This window comes from Trachypithecus francoisi, unplaced genomic scaffold, assembly GCF_009764315.1.
Source record: "Trachypithecus francoisi isolate TF-2019V2 unplaced genomic scaffold, Tfra_2.0 Lachesis_group0, whole genome shotgun sequence".
In the NCBI taxonomy this organism is placed as follows: domain Eukaryota; kingdom Metazoa; phylum Chordata; class Mammalia; order Primates; family Cercopithecidae; genus Trachypithecus; species Trachypithecus francoisi.
The window spans coordinates 70,175,010-70,182,378 of NW_022681453.1; the positions used below are offsets into that span (position 1 = coordinate 70,175,010).

At 43.5% G+C, this 7,369-nt stretch overlaps 1 long non-coding RNA gene across 1 annotated transcript; it reads right to left on the bottom strand.

Annotated features, from left to right (window-relative positions):
• Positions 1-1,111: 1,111 nt before the first annotated feature.
• LOC117076595 lies at positions 1,112-3,913 on the bottom strand. Its single transcript, XR_004434423.1, has 3 exons — positions 3,903-3,913; positions 3,083-3,087; positions 1,112-1,244 (listed from the first exon to the last, which is right to left on the bottom strand). It is a non-coding gene; the product is annotated as an uncharacterized LOC117076595 (long non-coding RNA).
• Between the last annotated feature and the right edge of the window lie 3,456 nt (positions 3,914-7,369).

The window sequence follows — 7,369 nt, forward strand, 5'->3', positions numbered from 1 at the left end:
CCATATCATGGACAGAGCATATGTCAAAAGAAAGAGCACTGAACTTGGAGTAGGTGGATTTGAATTTAAGCCTTTGTTTCATCAATTACCAGCTATGTGCTCTTGTGTCATATAAAATATTAGAACTTCACACTTATTTCTAAAATGAAGAGAGAACATTTGATCAAACAACCTCACTTAGTAACTATATCAGTTAGGGTCAAATCAGTTACAAGTAACAGAAAATCCAAATCAAATGAGCTTAAGTGATCAAAAATATTTATTAGCTCATGTAATCAGAGGTCTAGAACTATGGTGAGCTTCAGGGTGGGTGTGATTCAGCAGACCACAATGTCAGTGTATTTCTTTTTCTCTCTGTCCTTTTTTGCCTTCCTATGTACCAACCTCATCCTGAGAATAATTCTGCATCACTCTCCAACTCGAGGACCAGGTTTCTTGTCCACATTTGCAGTGTGTAAATATGGGAACCCACTGGGAGTCATTTGGAAAAGAGGGGATGCTCTATCTTATGTCCTCCTAGAAAACTCCAGCACACAATTTCATGGGGCTACATTGTGCTATATTCCTAGCCTTGAACCACTAACTGTGGCCTAGGGACAGGATAACACTTATTTTCCTACATGTCCCAGATCTGAAATCAGGTGTGCCTTAGTTTCCACCAAAGCACATGGGCTACAGTGGGCAGGGTGTGGGTTCTAGAATGATAATCTTGATGTTTACCAAGAGAAGAAGAAAGAGAAGTTAAGGAGGCAACTATAACCATGATAGTAAATAGATTATAAAATCAGACAATTTATGGCTATAGTTATTAAAATTCTGTGTCTCATTCAGCCTCAAGGGCTACCTCACAGGATGTGTGGGAGTGGGGGATGAGACACTCAGGTCTGACCTGCCCCTAACACACATACCTTCAACCAAAGCAGTGCTGACCAATGAACTGTGGGAAATTGTTAGTAACCTATAAAGCACCAGGGACTGGTTACATGAAAGACAGTTTTTCCACAGCCGTGGGGATTGGGGGAAGATGGTTTCCAATGAAACTGTTCCACCTCAGATCATCAGTTAGATTCTCATAAGGAGCGTGTAATCTAGATCCCTTGCATATACAGTTCACAATAGGGTTTATACTCCTATGAGAATCTAATGCTGCTGCTAATCTGACAGGAGGCAGCGCTCAGGCAGTAACGCTCACTTGCCAGTCACTCACCTCCTGCTGTGCAGCCTGGTTTCTAACAGGTCACAGACTGGTACCAGTTTGTGATCCAGGATTTGGGGATTCCTGCTATAAAACACTGCATAAATTATTATTATTAATTACAACAATAACAAAATGAGTATAGTCTTAACTGGTTTAGATTTGGATCCTATTGACTTTGTTGTTTACTTTCTGTTTAACCAAGAAAAGAGAGATCATTTTGTAACTTGCCAAGGTCTAAAGAATGTTGAGTAGTGCTCATCCTTGTAAGCTTATATCATTCTGTGATTATAATATATTTGAAAGCACCTTTTTCTGCACCTGGAAATGCAGATTGGTTTCTGTTTACTGTTGCAAGAGACACCTTTTATTAAGATGTAAGCAGAGCGGAAATAAAATTATAGAAGGCGTCTTCAGTTTTGACCTTCTTGACTTTGTTGCTAATAAACTGTCAAGATAACACATTACTTTATACAGAACACCTTAAAATATTCAAGACTCTACTGGTCAAATTCCTTAACCAAAGGAAAGATAAATCTACTTATAAACAGGTAGATTACCAATTGGTATTGTCTGTTTCTTCTTATCAGCCCTTGAAGTTCAAGGCTTTTAGCGTAAGAACTCTTAGCTCTTTAGTCTCTTGACTTTGGAATGTCATTCAAACTATGGAGTCTCTCTCTAATGTGGCCTCAATTATTCAAAATGCCTTTAATCTTCCAAATTAACCAAATCTGTTCCACTGCCCTTGCCCAGGGCTCAGGGTAGACCTTTATCAGTTAATGAAATTTGACTTGAAAATTTTGAGGTTTTTATCACTCACGTTTAATTTTAAACTCTTTTTCTACTTTATCACAAGAGTAAAGCTATAGTGAAGAGCAGACTTGTCTGAAAGTCTGACGGTATTATTTTAAAACAATAGATTTTATTGAAATTCTAACCAATAGAATAAAAGTGTTGTATCACATATGGGCTGGGCTTGGATATGCAGTTTCTTCATCTAAAGGATTTAATTTAGGAGCCCTTGTCTCCTCCCTCCCTCTTTCCCTTCCTTGTTTGTTTCTTCTTTACCTTTTTCCTTTCTTTCTTTCCTTCTCCCAGCCTCATCTTCTGCCTCAAGTGCTTTAAGACAGATTTTTGTCCTTCTCATCTACACTGCTTGGTTTTCTGGACTGCTCTGTAGGTTTCTGGCTGAGATAATTTCACTCATGAGATATACTTTTCTATACTGAATTTGATATACTTTTCTATACTGAATTTCATGATGCATATGGGATTTGGGGCAGGCATGTAGCACTCCTTCCCATTCCCTGTACTACAGCCTCAAATCTGAAATCCCCCACTCCAACCCTTTGACCTAACCCTGAGATGCAATTCATCTCAAGGGTTTTCCTCAAGCCCTCCTCAATGTCCTGCCCAGGCCATTCCCCATTGGGAAGGTCCTAAGCCTGTGCACCCATCTTGGAAAACAGAGAGGATCTCCTCTGTTGGTGTCTGCCTCTTCCCAGCCCAGGAAATCTGGGTACAGATGACTGGAATCTGTTATTTACTGGAGTAATTGGGTTCTACACACCTTTGAGAACTGCCTGGTGTGGCCAAGTGCTGTAAAAGTTGCTTTTACCCCATTCCATGGATGCTTTCACTCCTTAAAGCCTCCACAGACCTTCTTCCAAAGATCACTCAGGGCTGACTGGGCTTGTCCATCAAATCCCAACTAGGTAAATAGCTTTCTTATTGTTTAATCTCCACCTCGGAGCTTTTGCCTCAGGATTGTCAAGGGCTGCTGCACCAACCATACTCGATGGGCATCTACAGGGGGCTTGTGGTCAGTTGCCACCTGATGTGGCTGACATGGGGCCTCCTGCTGCTGGGCTGACCTGCATTGTGCACCCTGTCTCTTCAGCATAGGGCTCAGCCCGAGGGGCTGGAGGGAGATGCTTGTCCCAGGAGTCAGCACAGAGCACACTATGGCCACCTCTTGTGCCAGCACACATCCCCTCTGGCCATTGTCACCCAGTTAGGCTTTTTTTGCCATCCACGATGAGGACTGGGTAAATACCCTGATGGAATTTTTAGTTCCTTTTCTGTCTCAGGCAGAATGTGCAAATTGAACTCAAAAGATTCTGCTTGCTAAACTGACCCCAGGAGGGGCTGTTGACTGTCGTGGCACATACAGCCCACCCTCCTAGTGAGCTTGGCAGCTTCTCTGTTAAGGTGCCTGTCTGCCTCTCTGCCACTTTCTTGTATCAGTGTTTGCAGAGTAGAAAATATTTCCTGTACTCAGACTGTCTGCATTCTGATCTCAGCTACACTGCCTTCTATCTGTGTGCCTCTGGGCAAGTTAACTTAGCTTCCCTGGGCTTCAATTTCTTCAGCTATAAAATCAGAGCTGTGTTTGAGTATCTACCTCAGAGGTTTCTTAGAAGGTTTAAACAACCTAATGTCTCTTCATGTACTTAACCCCGTGCCTGGCACATTATAAATGCTCAATAAACAACTGTAATAATTATTACAATTATACCTGTGTTTGGTTATACTTTTATTATCTGTCAGTGTTTGCATACTCATTATGTGATTTAAACCACTCAGCAATTTTGAGAGGCAGAAATTATGGTGTCTTTTTTACATATGCAGAAACCAAGGCTTGGGGGCATTCAGTAATTTGTCTAAAGTTATGAAACTAAAACATGAGAAGCTTGCTTATTTGGACACTGGTCTGTGTGAATTCTAAAGCTTCAGCTCTTCCGACTGTTCCCTGCCTCACAGCTTCACAGCCCAGTGAAGCTCCCAGTGTCTTCCCAGGCCATTGCCCATTGGGAAGGTCCTAAGCCTGTGCACCCCTCCAAGAAATCCCTTCTTTCAGAATCTCATATTTCTGGGAGATCTCCTCCAGGTCTCTGACTTTTGCCTCAAGCCTACCCAAGTCCTCATGGCTCCAGGTATGGGACTCCTGAGCACCAGTTCCTATCCCCCATCCCTTGTCTTCCTGGTGAGCAGCCTTGCCTGATCACTCTGGGCTATGCATCACCATTACCACCCCTGGGCTATGCATCACTAGTTACCACTTCCTTTTGTTCACACCAGGGGCTTCTGTGCAAGCTGTGGTCCTACAATAGAAAAGGGAAACTGGCAGGGGAGACCTTGTGAGTGCAGGTCACCACGAATCAGGCCTGGGAAGCCCACGTCCTAAGCATTAAGGAATACCTCATGAGAGCATCAGCCCCGTGGGGCTTCCCATGTTATTTTCCCTTGGTGTTAGCCAAGTACCTTCAACGAGCCCAGCTAGCTGTTTAAAATAGTCATTTAAAGGTTTCAAAATGTGGATAAACATGGCAAAGATATCAGGACTTCTATGAGCATATGAAAAATTCAGGCATAACCTTTAAAGTGGGATTAACTTATCCTTCTTTTTCCTATGGCTCATGCTTCGTATATATAGTCTGAGGGTGCTAATAGATGCTATGAAGCTCTGTGGGCAAAGATACTAGGACTTCTATGAGGCATAACCTTTAAACTGGGATTAACTTATCCTTCTTTTTCCTATGGCTCATGCTTAGTATATATAGTCTGAGGGTGCTAATAGATGCTATGAAGCTCTGTGGGCCAATGGGAATTCATGGCCAAAGCTGTTTGCAGAGTGCTGGATTAAACGTGTTGCTCCGATGGAAGACTTTTTGTAACCTTAATATAATGTCCACCACTGAAACTCTCTAGAGGGAATATTGCTTGCAGCATTTCCAACCATGTTGAACCCTGGAGTTTTTCTTGTTTTCCCACAGAGCATCCAATAAAGTAAGTCTTCCTATAGACTGAGAGGTGGGAGACTGGGGCTTGGTTCTGATGGCCTCCAGCAGCTGTGTGACCTGAATGAGCCATTCACCCTGTACAAGCTGCAACATCCTCAGCCATATTAATAAACATGTGAGGCCACTAAATGTGCTTTGATTTCTTCCACATATTCATTTTTGCGTTACATTAGAAGATCTACTTTTTGCATGTGTTTTCTGGGATGGTGGAATAGAAGCGAGTTAAGGAGGGAGAGAAAAGGGCCCATAAGAAGGGAGAGGAGAGGGCCCAGGTTGACCATTCTTAAGCAAAGGCAGTCTGCTGATTTGTTGGATTGCCGCGCTTTCCTTACTTGGAACTCACTGCACTTGCGCTCCTCCGTTTTCACCACCAGCATGCAGGTTATACCTTTCCTGACCCCACGTTTCCTTCACACCCCTTTGCCTGTGACTAGTCACATCAAGTCCTGGTGGCTCAGACTCTAAGATCCATCCTGAAATTTACCTCCTTCTCTCCATTTCCACCACCATCACTCTAGTTGCCGCCATCATCATCGCTCAGCCAGACCACTGCAACACTCTCCTAGCTGGTCTTCCAATTTCTGTCTTGTCCCCTATAATGGATTCTCTACTCTGAAGCCTGCTTAGCACTCCACCATTGAAAGCCAAGTTTCTGTGAGATTTCTCTTTCAAATAGAGCTTTTGTAAGTATACTGGGATGGGATACTGGTTGGGAAATGTAAATTTTCTGCCTCATGGGACTCATTTATCTATTTATTTGGGGAAAATGTTACCAAGTATCTACTATATGCCCAAATCTAAGAGCTGGACATATAATGATGGACAAGACAGATGCAGTTTTTACTCCCATGGTGGTTACAATCTAGTGCAGTGGTTCTCAAACTTCAGCATCCACCAACTTACTAGGACAGACTGAGAAAACAGCAGTGAGCTCAACCCTCCGAGTTTCCCAAGTGATGCTGGTGCTGCTTGTCTGGGACCACAGTTTGAGAATCAGTGTTACAGTGGAAGAGAAGGACACATACAAAGTAAAATCACTGCCAATTATAATATATGTTATAAAGGAACCATGAGGGTCCGGAGAGGGATCTACTCAAGGTTAGGTGGGTAGGGAAGTTCTCTTTGGAAAAGTGATACTTAGGATTATACCTAAAGTAAGAGTGAGGCTAGCTATGTTTGGCAAAGAACAGAAAAATGAGCATGAGTAAAGACCTTGAGATGGGAACAAGCTTAGTGTATTTGAGAAACTAAAGAAAACTGGTGTAGCTGGAGCAAAGAGAGAGAAAGATGAGGTTCAAGAAAAATGTAGGGATAAGATCCTGTTGGGCTTTCACAGCTTCAGTGATGATTTTATTCTGAATGCAAAGGGAAGCTTCTGAAGTAGTTCTAGGCTAGCTGTGGAATAGGCAATGGATGTTAGGGGACAAGACAGAAATTGGGACACCAGCTAGGAGACAGTTGCTGTGGCCCAGGTGAGAGAAGGTAATGGCTGGGACTATGATGACGGCATTGGGAATGGGAGAAGGAGACACATGAGAGGATGGATCTTGGAGGCTGAGCCAACAGGACTTGGTAATGGGATGTGGGCAGAGGGTGTGAGGGAGAACAAGCAGAGTGAAAATGGCTCCCACAATGATTCCATTAAATAAAATAGTGTAATGAGATTTGTTTTAAGAAAAAAAAATCGACTCAGGCGGATGTACTCCTTAAGTAGCTTTGCTTGCCCTAAAGCATGCACTGGATGCCCCAAAGCGAGGGTTCCTGGTGCCCTTTTCTGTTTGTGGACTCGCTCTTGAACTCCCAGATGATAGCCACTCCCCACACCTCCTCACATCACTCTCAGTTCTGCTGGTTAACTTGTTGCTCACCTTCCTGTCTCATAATTATGTGGATAACTCCTTATTATAAATTCTCAAGAATTTGCCTGGCATTTGGAAGAGTAGGCATAAAAATCAACTGGAGAGTGGCCGGGCACGGTGGCTCATGCCTGTAATCCTAGCACTTTGGAAGGCCGAGGCAGGTGGATCACCTGAGGTCAGGAGCTTGAGACCAGCCTGACCAATATGGTGAAACCCTGTCTCTACTTACTAAAAATACAAAAAAACATTAGCTGGGCATGGTGGCATGCACCTGTAATCCCAGCTACTCAGGAGACTGAGACAGGAGAATGGCTTGAACCTGGGAGGGAGAGGTTGCAGTGAGCTGAGATGGCACCACTGCACTCCAGCCTGGGTGACACAGCATGATCCTGTCTAAGAAACAAAACAAAACAAACAAACAAAAAACTGGAGAGCTTGAAAAACGTGCATATCCCCAGGTGCTGTCCGTAGGGATGCGTGTCCGGGTGGAGCTCAGGAGTTGGAGTTTTCAC